General features: G+C 50.6%; 1 protein-coding gene across 1 annotated transcript in view; it reads right to left on the reverse strand.

Moving 5' to 3' along the window:
* The window catches only part of AXIN2 (axin 2), a 51129-nt gene that overhangs the window by 32675 nt on the left and 1552 nt on the right, over positions 1-16902 (reverse strand). The window lies entirely within an intron of this gene.

Consider the following 16902-nt stretch of genomic DNA (forward strand, 5'->3'; position numbering starts at 1 on the left):
CCGGAGCGCAGCGAAGGCGCCCGAGCCTCGCAGAGCTCAGAGCCGGGTGACGGAGCAGGATGGAGGGCGATGCCACAGCCGGGCGAGCGTCTCCGGTCAAGCTCTGCTTGACTTCTGTCGCGGTTACTGTCATTAATTCCTAGACTGCAAGCCCTGCTAGGGGCCCCAAATGGATTCTCTCTACCATATCCCCGAGCAAAGGCTTTGGGATCAAGCCCCACTCCTGGAAGATTTCTACGCATAAGCAGAAGACCCCACATGCCAGCCCCTGGGCAGGGACCACCACGGGCACCACCACCTAAGGAGACCCACGTCTCCCTGTACCCAGTCTTGCGGCTGGGCTCAGCACTCCATGATCCGCCTTTTCCTAGGAAAAAGCTTTGGAAAATGAGCCCCCTTTCCCTCTTCCCCTCCACCACCGGGCCCACCGTGTGCCTGCACGTGGGGCCAGGACGGTGTGGGCAGCTGGGCAGGGCTGGGCAGCGCGGGCAGGGGAGCGCAGGCAGGAGCACGGAGCGCAGGCAGCAGCAATGCCTCTGGCAAAAAAAACCCCTGAAATGGCACCTTCCATTTTTGGTGTGCCTGAACATCGTTTACAGCATCTCCTGGAAAACGCGACAGCGAAGTGCAGCCCATCATCTGACCAGCCCTTCTCCCCACGCCCACACCCCCCGGGGGCACAGGCACTGCCCCCTGTCCCCCGACCACCTCCAGCACAGAGCTGCCCATACCAGCCAGCAAAAACACCCACAGCCTCAGGAAACGGAGCAGAGACGGACCATGCTCCCATCATCCAGGGTCATCCCCATCAGCCTCACCCAGCTCCCTCCTGCCCTGCCACCCCCAGTGTCAAAACCCCAAGGGAACGACGAGGCGCAGGGGACTCCAGCAGCAGGCACATGGGGGCAAACACCAACTCTGGACTCAGGGGCTTAACCTGATCCTAAACGGGAGGACAGAAACTGGATTCATGGCTATAAAACCATGCGTCTCCCTTCCCACCCAAGCCGCCTTCTCTTTACGCCCCGTTGAAAAAGCGGCTGGTTTGCAACATCGCTAAACACGGAGCTTGGCTTTGCCCTGTGCCGAAGAGCAGCCCGTTTCTTCCTCTCCGCTAGGCCCTGCTCAAACCAACACCTCCGCCAAGATGACAAGCAACACGCCGAAGAGGCCACGTGCCACGGTGGCCCTGGATGTGGCATCCTTTGAAGCCGCTGTTTCACCAGCTCTGGGATGGCTGAATCCATCCGAGCGCCACGCGCAGCAGCGAGGAGCTAGCCATGTGCGTTACTAGGTGCCCGGGCTGGACAACCTGGGCTGATAACATGAAATAACATGTGGGTGAATGTGTTGCTGCTGCCCAGTTACACATTCTTCAGGCCAGGGAATGGCTCCCACTGGGCACAGAAAGCAATCTTTCTGCCAAACCCATGAGCCGAGCGGTAAAAGCCATTTCTAGGCACAACGAGCAGTTACAAATTATTAGAATTACAAATATTTTTGCTGCTGCCAGGTATCGATATGTCAGATGCTACCAAGCCCTACAAAATGGTCCTTTCCCGGGAGAATGAACTGCCTGTGTCCCTGGGCCCCTTGCGATGGTGACAAGTGGGAACACCCCAGCCCAGGACCTCCAGCCACCAGAAGCTGATTGATCACCTCCTGCTACTCACACCTTGAACTTGCTTTGAAACGGATGTTGGCATAAAAAGCTCTCCGAGTCCCATTGACTACCATAGCACAGAAAATTCAGCGCTTTTAATGGAGGCTGAAAGCCTTGGGCTTCCCCACTTCGGAAGAAAATCTCTTATTAATAAATCTCATTCATTACATTTCATAAAAATGTCATTTAACCAACAAGTTATCTCTATGTGCAATAATACCGCCCTGCACCGATGCCCCGGGAGCGCACCAAGCAATCAGGTAACTCAGCCAGGTATTTCGGGTACCGCATTATTTGGGACGTGCATAAGAGCAGCCCACCCAAAGACCTCTCTAGCCCACCATCCTCTTAACGACAGCCACCAAAAAGGGATGCTTTGGGAACAAAATTAGGGGAGGGCAAGCCCCCGGGGACACAGCTTTGTGTGGAAGGGCCCGTGGAGCAGGTTGCCCTCCCCAAAGCTGCGGTGGCCCCGTTCATGTTCTGCGTGTCCCGTCAGGGAGTCTATTTTCTCCTCCTGCCAACGGGGAAGAGTCACGTAGCGCCTGAGATTTGAAAGTAATCTGCTGAACTAGGCAGGCGGTGGCGGGTACAAGAAGGTCTTCCAGAGTTTTCTTCATCTTTATCAGTTTCTGGAAGTCCTTGTTCGCAGATCTACAGGGAATCTCTGTGTTCAGGTAGCAGCTGCAGTCATCAAGAAAGCAGAGTATCTTTGAATTTTCTTCTGATTTTCCAGTCTAAACTTGAATCTGAATTCCCAGGCTGAACAGAAGGAAAATTAACTATTTATATTTCATTTGTTAGCCCTTCTGCATTTTAGATAAAAAAAAAAAATAATCAGTAAACGTGTGAGAAAATGACTGCAAAAAGCTGCATAAAGTGGCGTGCCCCAGCCGGGCTAATGCCCTCCTGGTGCCGCTACAAAGGCCGGACGCGTCCCCTCCTCGCTGGCTGCCGCTGTGTATCACGTTCACAGGCAGTGCAAAGAAGCTGGAAGTCAGATTGTGGCACCAAAAAGGAATAATTTTAGATGGAAAGAGACCGTTCACAGTGAGGCTACATAAGAAAGAGAAATTAATTTTTTTTTTTTTTTTGGCAGGGGGAGAGCAGGGTAAAAAAAAAAAGGTAGGAAAGAAAAAAGCAGTCGGAGCCATTAAGGACTCGAGTGCCGGTCCAAGAGCATCGTGCTCAGTGCTGATGGATGTGCCAGTCCACGCTCACTGGGCTCATAACATAACACCCCATCTTGTCCTAACTGCACCCAACTAACGCGGCTCCACCACCGCCTTCTCTGCCCACCAGGCAGACACTTTGCTGGTGTCTTGCTCCAAAAGAGACAGCTCCGGGTTGTTGTCTTCCTGCAGACAAACCAGGTTGAACACCAGGGCTGTGACAGCTCTGAGGGCTACACCAGGGCTGTTCTGTTCATCCCTATATGCAGTTTTGGGGAGGTGACAGCGGTCCGAGGAGCATCATCAAACCTAACGGCCTCGGCAAACCGTAAGGATGGTAACGCCTAAATTTTAAACTGTGCTTGCCGTGACTACCTGGGTCCTGTACCAGAGGCCAAAGTCAGTGTCCTTCACCGTGCACAGGGAGGCACCGGGCGCCGGGGAAGCACCTTCCTTGTGGACAACAGTGAAGCAGTGATGAAGCCAAGAGATGCCACCAAACCCCAGGCAGCCCCCGCCGCCCAGGCCAGAGTCCGCTGCCTGGCACTGGTTTTCCTAATGCAGCTCAGAAGTGCTTTCTCTGCTAAAACTATGGTAAGATCACAAAGACGATGGGAATTACGGAGGAAGAATGAAACGAGCACGCTGAACCCCCTCCTCTCCATGCCCCACACCTCTCACTGGCCCCCGCTCGAGGTCAAATCCCCCCCCTCCCAGGACCCCTCAAACCTCTCCCCTCCCCGCTCCATCCCTTCGCCTCCCCTTCCCTGGCCAAGCAAGAGGAGGGCGAGCAGCGCTGGTTTGCCAGGAAATTTCGGCAGGAAGGCTCCTCGGCGCTAAGCTCAGCCCAAGGAGGACCCGCGCGACAGTACGAGCTAAACCCAAAAGCGGTGTTAGTCAGCGAGGGTGCCTGACGTCACCCGCTCTGTCATCCGCTCGGCGAGCGGCGGTGCTCTCACTGGTGGTCACGTTGATAACAAGATCAAAGGCTCGCAAGTATTTCAACAGAAGTGCTGGGAACAGTCTTGATCAAAATAAGAGGAAGGCCCTGTATACAGAAGACATGAGAGGTTTGCAACCCACATGTGAACCTTTGAAGTTATTCTTCCCTTTTTTTTTTTTTTTATAAACTAGTTTAACATCATTAGTCTAAGAGGTATAAAACCGATCGGCTGTATAATCTCTCTCTACACCGCAAGCACAGAATATTATCCGCATGCAGACACGCTTTTGCAGCGGGGAAAAAAAGCACTGCCAGAGATAATAAAAAATAAGACAAGAAAACACACAATTAGTTTTATGGGATTTGAAGTTCATTTCATAAACCGACATACTTTTGTTACCGAGTATTGCCAGATAAGTCCGATACATTTTCTCTTCCTATAATCCTTTTAACATTTCCATTCCCCCCTACAGACTTTTTTGCCTTGATGTTTTGTTCGGCGCACTCCCTGCTATCTGCACACGCTTGGCCAGATTTTTTAGACTTAAAAGGGGCACCATATCAGCATTAACCGTTCTATGAGAGCTGATAAAACACATATAAGCACTCTGCTATCTATTAGCATTTCTGAACTGCTTCCTTCACCTGCGCGGAAAAGCGATTGAAAAGAGGGTGGGGGCAAAAGAGGCAAAGGAGGATATTTGTGACCAACTCCCCATGACTGATTTTTGCCACAGCTCCTTCCTCACTACGCACAAACGAGACCTCGCTCTCGCTGCTGGCTTCTGGTTTGAGCAACCAGTAGGAGACCAGGTCTGCAAGACTCCTGATGGGCAACTCCTTGCCCAGACGCGTGCCACTGGGATGGGAGTAAGGGGTGCAAACACCACGGCTCGGGCATGCAGCCGGGCTACATCCTCCCTAGTCCTAGCGGTTGAGTCCTTGACAGGCAACACGGAGCCCAAATTTCACCCTTGAAGGTGACATTTAAGTCCTACTGAAACTTTTTAATCAAATATGCATCTTCTGATGGAAAATTGAGCGTTGCTGTGGCTGGTGGGGACATATCTGTGATGCCATGGCACTGAGTGAGTCCTCTTGTCAGGACCAGGTGATAACTCCTTAGAGTCTCCCGTTGGGGGCCACATTCCTCCTTGCTCCGTCTCCACTCACTGCTTCTGCTAGGCATAGTATTGATTCTGGGTTTGCTTCATATATAGGATCACATGCCAAGGAGAATTGGAATCTAAAGTGGTTTGAAGCCCAGTTTTCACTGAGATTCCCTCTCCATGCACTAATCCCTGGAGTGCTTATGAAGGGACTTTCAGACACTTGGCCATGCAAGCAGTCAAGCTTTACACAACTGCTCGTAGGTGTCCCAAGAGGGCTAAATCCCCCCTGCTCCTGGCAAAGTTTGTGGCAGTTTGCTAAAAGCATCATCAGATAACGTGTCTCTGGCCGCTTGGATCTTTATCTGCCAAACGGGTTCAGATTTAAGGACTTCCCTTCAAATTTGAGATGGTTCAGACCCACCGACGCGTGCGCTCGTCCTGCCCTCTCTGCGCTCCCCCTTTGCCCTTGCCCAGAGAGCCCTTGGCAGCAAGAACCCGGCACGTGAGGTTCAGAAACACAGGGAGGTGGTTGAAACATCAATGCTAGCAAGGCCTGAAGTAGATTCCATCCCATTTTTTCATGGAAACAGGAACATTTTTTCCATGCATGCTCAGGGAAGTCCTCCTTCTGCGTGCGCAGAGCAAGTGGGGTGTGCTGGCTCTCGTCCTGCAAAGGCTGGATGCTCCCTGGAACATGGGCCAGCTCGGTAACGAGTCGGGGCTGATGGTATCTTGGCACAACCCCGGAGGAAGTGAAATATATGATGTGTTACCAGCCTGAACTGATGTGATTTGATTCTGCAATATAATCCTTTTTGTTTTCTGGCCGGCTTCTATAGCTGTGTAAAAATGGTTGCTTAAAAACTCAACTAAGTATGAAGTGTCCTCACTGCAAATCTCAGCGAGGAAAGGAAATCCAAATGTTTTGAGTTTAACTGTTAAACATAGTTTCCAGCTAGTGTGCTCAGAATTTGAAATTAAACAAATGAAAGAAACATGTTTCGATGGTTTTATGTAGGCAATAATATCATTAACAGGAAATAAAGAAATGGGGCTTTGCAGCTGCGGCAGGGAATTTAACCCTTCCCATGCAGCGGGGGGGCTTGCTGGGCTGGCACAGCGCGTTTTGACCCCTGCCTGCCTGCTGGGCATCCCCCACATAGAGCAGGGCCCTGAAAATCCTGATTCACACCGCCCTCAGAGGGTGATGGTAATGGAAAAAGCAGGAGGAGAGACAACGCTTACGCGCCAATAGGCTTTCCTGACCAGCGGAAAACTTTCAGCTCACAAAGTCAAAACTCTTCACTTCCAGGGGGAAAAAAAAACAAAAAACAAACCACCCCAAACCCTTTATGCAGTTATTTTTAGGTGCACTGTCAAAGCTGAGCGCCCTAAAATTATACCTGCTTTGGTTTGTTTCTGCCTGTCGATTCAATTCACGGTATCAAGGAGGACAGGGAAGGGTTTGAGACTGGTGATGCCTCCACCCTGCTGCTCACCAGCTGGACCAGTACTGATGCCACCAAAGAAACACTTTTTTTATGGTTGCCTGTATCTCCAGGTGTGAAATACTGGAGCGAAGAGACTTTGCATGGAGAAAGCTTTATCCCCACATTGCACACTGGGTCCTCAGATGCAGACCCAGCCCCCAGAGTCACTGGAATTTCTTACACACAACAAGTTGCACAACTGTGTCCCGCACCTGAGCCCCTTCGATGCTAGAAACAGCACCAAGAACATCCCCAGTATCTATCAGACAAAGGGGACAATAACCAGAGAGGAACCAAAAGGGAGAATTTTAGTTAAAAGAGGAAGCAGTGAATAGCTAATTCTCAGGGGAAAAAAAAGAAAACCAAACAAAAAAAAAACCCAAAAAACCTACACCTGGCAGAGGACTTGCCATCACGTAGCGAAAATCAGCACAGTCCCCCAAAAGACAACAAATGCCCTTTGGCTGGATTTCTCCTTCACAAAAGCCACCGCTGGCAGGTTGAGATGGGCTGAGTACAAAGCTCTACCTCATTACCTTGAACTGAAGGAACAGCCCTAAAGGCTGCTGCTCACGCATGCCTGCGTTCAAACCAGCAACCAAGTGTCCGTCGGGGCTTGTGTGGTGGGACCTGAACCTCCACATCAGGAGCATTTGCACATCACAGAATCCCAGAATGGCAAGGGTTGGAAGGGACCTTGGGAGCTCACACAGTCCCACCCCCCTGCTCAAGCAGGCTCACCCAGAGCCGGCCAGGCGGGGGTTGAATATCTCCAGAGAAGGAGACTCCACAGCCCCCCTGGGCAGCCTGGGCCAGGGCTCCATCACCCTCAAAGTCAAGAAGTTCTCCCTCACATTCAACTGAAACCTGTTTCAGTTTGTGGCCATAGCCCATTGTCCTGTTTCTGGACACCACTGAGAAGAGTCTGGCTCCGTCCTTGTGACTTCCACCCTTAAGATATTTGTACATGTTGACAAGATCCCCTCTCAGCCTTCTCTTCTCCAGGCTGAACAAGCCCAACTCTCTCAGCCTTTCCTCATAGGGGAGATGCTCCAGTCCCCTCATCATCCTTGTTGCTCTCCTCTGGACTCTCTCTAGGAGTTCCTCATCTTTCTTGAAGCAGGGAGCCCAGAACTGGACACAGTGCTCCAGGTGGGGTCTCACCAGGGCAGAGTAGAGAGGGAGGAGAACCTCCCTCGACCTGCTGGCCACACAATTTTCTAGAAACAGAAAAAAATTCATTGTGCTTTTGGGGCACAAAATACACCCAGCTGCCAGCCCTGGACCTCTAGAGGGGCAGCAACATCCAGAAACAAATTTATTACCTGCCATCCTGCTCTCAAGCAAATACCTGGGTGGTGCTTGGGAGAGTTCTGCCTGGGCGTTGAGCCCTTCCTGCCCAAGGAGCACTAAGTGTAAATTTTTGGTACCATTTCATCTAGCATCAGCAGGCACTGCTCCCCCTTCTCCCAGTTTATCTACGTTTTTTTTTTTAGTAGATCATATCTTCCTCTGCCAAAGCCCTATCGATTGTATGAAAAGGCGTTTTCTTCCACTGTGGGAACCTCCACCGTAATCCTTTCAAGAAAGGTTGAACAATTAACGTTGGCATCTTTGTTTCCCCTTTTCATTAAAGGTAAGGGAAGCTCAGGTAAGCGTGGGGTCAATCTCTCCCCAGACTAGGCCCAAAAAATGGCTGTTTGGACATTTTTCATTAAGAGTCATTAATGATTTTTTTCTTTTTAGTAGAAGTCATCGTGCTGTGGGAGAGACCATAAAAATATTATTTTAATCTTTTCTCCTTTTGCTAGCTATGCTTTCTAATCCTTCCGTAGACACCTGGAAACCACTTACCCAGTATCCTTTCTCCCCATAAGAAACTGGGGGGACTGGGAACTTCATTGTATCACTGAAAATCAGGAGAAACGGCAGTGCCATTAGCCCTCATCCCACTTCTGCAGTCTCCAGCTATCGCCACTGAAACAACGTTCTGGGCTTCTCCCTCTCTTCCCAATGTGGCTGACACTAAGACATCTTTTTTTTTTTTTCCTTTGAAAACAAATCTAACTTGAGTCTCCTGCTATCTCGAGAGCATTTTCCCGGCCCTTTCGCATCACCACTGACACCCCCCACCTTTTTCTCAGCGGTTGCATTTGTTAGGATGACCATTCCCCACGGTCCTCCAGGAGCCCCTCCAGCTCCTGGGGTTGTGCAGGACGCAACCCATCCCCACGAGGGTCCTCTGGGGACTGAAGCAGTTCCTAGCTTGCTGTTTAACACTGGGAAAGGCCAGCGCCTTCCCTCCCACGTGTCCCACGTCCCCCTCCAAGGTCTTCTCGTCAAACATGCAGATCAGCTCATTAGCGATGATGCAGCGGGAGGCTCTAGTAGGGGACGGTGGCCATGGCAGGGAGCACCAAGGGGAGCAGGAGGTTGCTGTCACCTCCTGAGTCCCAGCTGCTTCTGCCTGAGATGAGTTGGGTTTGGGATGGGAACATTTCCACCTGGGGGAAGCTCTGAAAACTCCTAGAAAGCAGAAGAAGCTGAAATCCTCCCGCGGCCAACGCAGAGTTGGGTTGTGAGGGTTACGGGACAGCTACGCTGCTGCAGTATTTCAAATCTATAAAAAATACAGGTTCTGAGCATTTTGCCAGCGATGTATTTACGGGTCTGTCTACCTCTGTGCACCTAACTCCCATTAACACGAACGAGAACCTCCGCACGAGTCCCTGGGAAGCTGAAAGGAGGGTACTGCTGCCATCTTAACCATGCATGAAGGGTTTTGCTTGGAAACGGCATCATGGAAATAGAGCTTTGCAACAGTGGCAACAACTGCGATCCCCATTAAATTAAACGACATGGTGCAGGATGATGGTCAGCCCTAGGGAGGACGGGGCACCCCTGGGGCTCCATGCTCCTGCCAGCCCTGGCGGAGGCACGGGTGGGATGCCCAGCCCTGGCACGGGTGGCAGCTCTGGCGGGGCAAGGGCAGACCCAAACGGGCAACAGAGGCAGCGATTTCTGAGCACGTTTTGTGCAGATCCAGGTCTGCGCGTTGGGGATCGCCTTGGGCATTTGTAACATGTGTTTTAGCGCTGGGTCCCGTTTATCCACCCCGTCTGTGCGACTGATAATAGAGTCATTAAAAGCACCACAGAAATAACTGCTTATTATTCCAGCCATAACTTTAGACAATAACATAAATTCCATAGATTTAACCAATATGCCATCGTCCTTTCATTACACGGGCACGTACCTAACACGAGAACGGAGAGAACAGCTTCTATTAAATTGATTTCAGTTCATAAAGAATGTAATAGCAGTGCGGGCTAAAAACCCCAAGTTATTTAGTACATTGAAAAGCACGCGGTTTCCAGGCTCACGTCTGCCGCTGCACGAGCCCCACGGATGACGAGGCCCTAATGGGATGCACCTGACACCAGGCAGCTCCGGGAACATCCGTCTGTCACAGGCGGCTGCAAGGGAGATGACAAAAACTTCTGGGCCAGATACCTGGGGTTAATCTGCACCCCCAGCCCTGGCCTATCCACAGTTTTAATAAAGCCACCGTGCTTCAGCGCTGCCGGTGGCTTTGGCTCCGCGTTTCCAAGCTGGAGCAGGCGGGGGAGTTCGAGCCAGGGTGGGACCACTGGACCAGCCCCGTCCCGCAGCCAAGATGCTGATAAACACCCTGGACTCAAACCCAGCCCTTTGTCCCGGAGCACACTAAATAAATAATTCGCCTAACACTTCTCTCTGCTATTACACCGATGCAAATCGGGGGGAAAAAATGACACCAGTATAAAACCTGCCGGACACCAGTATAAACCAGTAAGAAAAGAAAAAAAAAAAAACCACCACAATGCCATTTTCTAAAAATAACCCTCCCCCCGCACAAAAAATAGGCAAAGAAAAAGGCTATTTATACCCGGGATCAATTCCTGGGGCTGATTCACCGTGCGGCCCCAAGAACGGCTGCGCCAACGCGGGGGGACACCCCCCGTTCGGCTGTAAAACAGCTGGACATCTAGAGAGGAGGTTTTTCCCCCCCCTATAACTACCGGGGGTTGGAGATAGACGGATTCCTGTGTGCTTTTATAATTTTGATTTTAGTTCACATGTTTTCAGCTTATAAATGGTGGGGTTTTGTTTTGGTTTTTTTTTTTTTTGTTGTTGTTTTAGTTTTTGTTTTTTTTTTTTACATTTACCTTGCATGGCTCCCCCTCCCAGCTGAGCCAGGGCTGATCCTTCATGTGCTGTTTCCAAATTCTGGGGTTTAAACGCCTCATATAGGGACAGCAAAAGCCCAAATGCCCAAAGAGAAACAGATGCTTAGCCAAATAGTTTGGTGAAACTCTGGGAGAATTATCCACCCACCTCAGCAGACAAGTTTAAATATGGATAGAGATAGTTGGAATAATATAGATACTTTCTTTTTTTCCCCCCATGTTGTTTTCTGTTTTGACTTCTTTGGGATCATTCAAAGGGAGGTTCAGGCTTTGATCTTCTCTATTGGCAATATTTTTTTCATCTAGGTTTTTATAGTTTGAGAAGAGATGTTACATGCTTGCAACAGAGACTATCAATATGATGTGGGTCTGAACAAAAAACCTGGTGTCAGGTTCTCCATTTGGAGTGTTACCTCAAGCTTTGAAGTTTGTAATGATTCAAAAGCATCTAGAGCTGCTACAAATGTTAATAAAATTAAAGCCATCTGAAAGTGAGGCTTGCATGTGCCTTTGAAAGTAGGTCTGTGATCAGTTATTACCCTCAATTACCTTGTTGTCCACTCTTTTAGCTCGAGGTTAAACTCTTAACACTTCGCTTTGAAGTGGTTATCCTTTTATCTATGACCGGACTGAGGAATTTAAGGGCAATAATCAATGAGAGCTTCATAAGAATAAAGGGGAGACAAGGCAAGGAAAATAGGTGTGAATGTGCCCTTAACGGCTGGCTGGGGGTTTGGAGGGGCTGGGAGGGACACCGAGCGCTGACATGATCCTTAAAAAAAAAAAAAAAAAAAAAAAAAAAAGAAGGAAAGAAAGAGGGGAAAAAAGGGGGGAAGGACAGAAAGAAAAAAAGGAGCCCCAGCAATTTCCAAATCACTGCTAAAAATAAAGCAGAAGCACTAATTCGGGGTGGGGCTGGGAGTGGGGAGAGCGTGGAGAGGTGAAGCCCTCATCAAAGGCGCGGGACGAGTAATGAGGCACGGCGATACGATTAAAGTATTGGCTTAATCATGGCTTTGATGTCCACCACCGCACCTCACCCCGCCGAGCCTCGGCAGGGACGCAGAGGGGACGGGTGCACCACGCCGGGGTCCCACTGCCCTCCCTGGCCCCAGCCATGACCCCCAACCCCAAGCAAGTGGTGCCTGGGCCAACGTTGGCCCCAAGAGATGTACGGCGGGGTACGGGTGATGCCATCCCAGCCAGAGCAGGCTGGCCCAGCAAGAGGTCCCTGCCCTTGCCAGGGAGCAGCTCTGCCACCTGCATCCCGCTGGCCCCCAGAAGGTCCTTGGACACCTCCCCCCCCCACACTTCCCAAAACCCACTACAAAGCCACTGCGGGACACTGGAGTCCCATCATAGAGGAAGGCAGGCCCAGGGAAGGGGGCTCAGGGAATTAACCTGGCAGCTTGTCAGCGAGAATGCGGGGGACATCCCTGGTCACACCCCGCGAGGACACCAGCGCACGACCCAGCACCTTCCCCATGGTAAAGCAGCCAAGCTCCACTTTCACTCCGTCGGGGGAAAATTGGTGTAATACTCCTGGCCAATTTTTTTTTTTTCTTTTCTTTTTTTTAATCCAAGGTGCCTACAAGCAAGGTGTTGAAACGCATGTCGAGCACGCCGAGTCTGGCAGGGGATCAAGCCCAAATGGCCTGGTTTTTCTGAAGTCCTGAGCACAGCCTGCAACACCGTCTAGCGAGAGTAGCGTGTGCTCAGCATCGCCGAAAATCGCACAGCTTCGCTTTGATCCGGTGCCAACGTTTGGATCTGCGTGTCTAATTTAAGGTGCTTGGGTTGGAAAATGTTGACAATTATTGTTACTCTAAAATTAAATCAGTGCTTAATTATCGAAATTGATGGTAACTTAGAGTGGCATTTTCAAAAGAGCCTAAGGGAGTCAGGAGGAGATTTTCAAAGGCAGTTTAATGTCTCAGGGCCACGTCTGCTGTCTCGTACCTGCAGTTTCTTACTGACTGCTCCTGCTTCAGCACCTTTTTAAGGCCATCCAAGAGGTGCTGAGGTCTCTTTACTGAGAAGGAACAAGGTAGACCTGAAATCACAAGCACAGACCAAAGTCTCTAGCCCTCCAAATGCACTTGGCTAATTCACAGTGAAAAATCAATTGGCTTTGGGTGCCTAATTCTCCTATAATCCTTTAGATAATCCCAGCTTTAGGCTTTCAGATACTGGTAAAAAAAGAAAAAACCCAACCAACAATACAAGAAATTTGTGCAAATAGAATAGAAAACAAACATATATTTCATATAACTTTCAGATACTCTGAACTTAATATGAAATAGGTTGAAGACAATAGCAATAAAAAATTGCTCAAGAGAGAGTAAAGGCACCGAGACTGTGAAGCCTGCGGCGGAGAACACTGTTTCGTAATTAAGGTAGCCTCCAGACAGCGATTGTCATACGCCGGCATTGCTCAAGGACCCAACCATTATTGCTTTCATTATAGTTTTTCAGGAGAGGATCTTTTTCTGGCTTGGCTCCACCTTCATTCAAAGCTCCCACTGGCCCCAGTCACTAACGAGAAAGCGTTGATTGAGAAATGCTAATGACAGTCTCCCCGGGCTGCAAAGGAGCGCGCCCGCGAGGGGCGGCCATGAAGCGGGCTCGTGGCACCATGGGTCCAGTGCGGGAGGTCTGGTGAGAGAGGGGACACCAGCTGGGGACATCAAACACCACGTCTGCGATGAGCAGACCTCCGATAGCGGTGCAGCGAGATGCGGAGCCTCACAGGGCGAGGGAGGGCACCCCGGGAGGATGCTCACGCCACTACAGCCTGGACCGGCTGGTCATTTGCTGGTTAAATGGGGTCCTGCTGCTCTTTGTGCATTGAACCAGTTGAAAAAGGACCGGCAGGAAGGGTTTTCCAAAGAAAACCAAGCTGACTTTTAAAAAAAAAAATCCTGATAAAACCTATATTGCAACCAAATAGCTTTTTTTTTTTTTTAAATTGCAATACATGGGAGCTATGTCGCATGCTCTGTGCTTTTCCATAGACTTAGGCTGCATCTCCCCCAAAAGGCTAGGCTTTGGGCTTGGTCAAGGGAGCAGAGGAGCACACGTGTGGCTGGGCAACGGCAGCGTCAGGCATCCCACCCCACGGCCTCTGCCACACATCGCTGCTGCATTTCAGAATTTATGCATTCTGGGGGTTTTTTTGGCTGAAATCAGCCCTGGAGTTTCAGCTTTTCCACAGAGAGGGGAAAAAGCAAGAATTGGAAACTCCCCTCTGTAGAAAATTTTATTTCCCGTCAAAATCCAAATTTGACAAAAAAAATTTCACTTGGTCATAATCACGCCATCTGGTCCCGAGTGAATCTTATTGGAATCGCAGGATTTACTCCCATCACCTGACGTTACACTGAGCATGACCATGCCTGCCCACGCTTAACTGCTGACCTATCTTAATCATTCTAGTAATTAATATGCTGAAGCAAAGTCATGTTCCAACACGGTCTAATTTTCCAGTGAAGACAAGGGCCAGGAAGGATTAGAAGCAAACGGGAACAGCCCGAGATGGCTTCCTCGTACAATGAGCCACTGTGGCTCATTGCTCCTCTACCTCCAGAGCCCTTCATGCATGAACCCAGGAGGACCAGGAGGACTCCCTTCCCACCTAATTCCTGGCAAAGCAGAAATCCCAAATTGTGGCAGCGAGGCTGGGGCTGAGCCACTTGCTCCTGCTGCTCTGATGTTTGGCCAATTATCAGCACCTGGATGCTCAGGCAAGAGGGACATAATGTAAGAAGGTAATGAAGGAAGAAACACTTTCAAGTTCTTGTTGCTTCTGTAATAACGCTTCTGCTAGACAGCCTGCCCGGAGACGGTCGGGGCACAGCCCAGCTCTCAGGGAGCCTCCTTGGCCACTGGAAATCCCAGCTGGCTCCATTGCGGGGAGCACAGGCTCATCCCGTGGAGGGCTGAGCACCATCCCATGGAAGGCTGAGCCCCATCCCATAGGACGAGGCAGGCTGCAATGACATAACCTCTTGCACTATGATTATTACCTAATTTTTTTTTTTTTAAGCTCATTATATCAAAGAATGGAGTGGTTTTAAACTGAAGCAGGGGAGGTTTAGACTGGATACAAGGAAGAAATTCTTTACACTGAGGGTGGTGAAACCCTGGCAGGGGTTGCCCAGAGAGGGGGTGGAGGCCCCATCCCTGGGAACATTCCAGGCCAGGTTGGCCGGGGCTGTGAGCAACCTGATGTCGTTCAAGGTGTCCCTGCTCCTGCAGGGGGGTTGGGCTGGGTGACCTCTGGAGGTCCCTTCCCACCCAAACCACTCAATGATTCTATGATCATAGAGATCGATTTGCTCTAAAGCATCCCAACCCCGCTGCAAAGCAGCAGAGGTGGCCGAGCACACACTGCTGTGTTGCCCTGCTCCCTGCACCGAGTCCCCGATAAACGCACGGGGCCTTTTTCCTCCCAGAGCATTGGGAATGACCCAGGCAAAGGCTGCACTGGTGCCTGCACCCCTGAGAGCTGCTGCCATGCTCACAGGTGGGCAAACCCAACCTCGGGTCCTCCTCCAGACCCAGGCAAGCCCTGCAGGGAGGGGACCAGCTTCTTTAAGCCTTGGGAGAGGGAAAAACCGGTGCCACCAAAAGAGCATGCGTTGAGAGGAGCGGTGCCTGGAGCTGCAGGACCTCACACCACCCCAGCCCCATCACACCTCTGCGCTCAGCGTAGCAGCAGTTTCCCACAGCCAGACGGGAGTTGCACGCTAATGAAGATCAAGCAGGTTCTTTTAAGGCTTTAATTCATTTTTCTCTCCCACCCAAGATAAATGGTCCTCTCCCGGGTTGGTGGTTCCCCCACCCGCTCCTCCTGCAGCACCTTCCACTCCACCAGATCTTCCCTTTTTCTCCCTCCATCAGGTTTAAGAGAGAAGGCAGACAACGAGAGCACGCAACTCCCCTCCCTGTATTTTTCCCATTCCTCTAACATATTGCCCCAAAAGCCTCCCAGACGCTGTGCCACATGCATACTGGGGCAGACTGGTCCTATTGCAACTTCTCCCTACTCCGATACATCACCCACCACCACCGCTTGATCCGACTCTCCCATCTCAGGTGTCCCTTGCCTTTCAAAGAGCAGGGGGCAACTCCTACAAAACATCCTCCTCTCCTGGAGGGGAGCCGGGGCTCCATGAAACCTCCCCAGGTCCCCCCTGAAATTTGGGGGGGGTGTGTGTGGAAAGAGAGGCACAGCTGCCCTTCGCGAGACCATGGCGAGGTTTTGTGACTGCAAAGAGCTGGCAAATCCCTGGATAAAAGGGAAAATATGTTCATAATAAATAACACAGAAGTAACACGTTGCGAAATATTTACTCCCTCGGAAAGGCGGCTGTTTGCTTTCAGGGGAGCTGCTATCTGATCCCCTGCCAAGCGGCGCGTAATGGCCGTAAAAGATACTTTTCTGTGGTTGGCGAGAGAAAACCAGGTGCCCAGGAGTGCAACGGCTGCGTACGCACGGGCACACGTGGGGAGGTGGGCACAGGGCCCCGGGGGCTCCAGCTCCTGCAAACCCCGCTCATGCTTCTGCAGAGACGGGCTCAAAACTTTAATTTTAATACAACTAATCATATGTCAGCATAGAGACCGGGGGAAAGAGAGGAAAAGAAAGAGGTGTTGATAAAATACTTGTTAGAAAGCAAATTGGATTAGCGGTGCCATTCTGGCCATGAAGTTCTTTGAGCTAGAAAAAAGAAAATAATAATCTTGTTCCTTTTTTACCCCCCCCCGTCCCTGCAGCCCATAGAAGGCCTCACAGCCAAACCGTCAGTCCTCCTAATCTTATTTTCTTTTTTTCTAGCATGTATTTTATTAACCCCTTTTCTCATTTAACTACGATGAATAGCTCAGTGGGTAACATCCTTCTTAGAAAGTGAAAACCTCCTTGGAGATGTGGCGCGAGAGGAGAAATGCAGACAAACTTCCAGCTCCCGCGCTGGGAAGAAAAGCCCCCTCTGTAATCCTGTCTGGTGAATCCCGACGTCGTACCCCAAGGTAGTCGTGAGCTCCAGGTCTCCTCTTTGGAGCCGGGACAATCGGGGAATTTATCCGCCGACACGCTAGGAGATTGTTCCCAGCTCCGTAAGCTCCACGGACATGGAGCAGAGATTAGAAAATAAATAAAAACCGCCCACGCTTCTCGTTGGGAAAGCACAAGCACACAGAGAGCGCTGGAAGATGAAGTCGGGCACTCGGAATTACCTTTCTTCTGCAGCTTCCCTCGCCTGCTATCGGTCATGTGCAATGAAATCCCA

The sequence above is a fragment of the Egretta garzetta genome, unplaced genomic scaffold (genome assembly GCF_000687185.1).
Source record: "Egretta garzetta isolate BGI_Z169 unplaced genomic scaffold, ASM68718v1 scaffold787, whole genome shotgun sequence".
Lineage (NCBI taxonomy): Eukaryota > Metazoa > Chordata > Aves > Pelecaniformes > Ardeidae > Egretta > Egretta garzetta.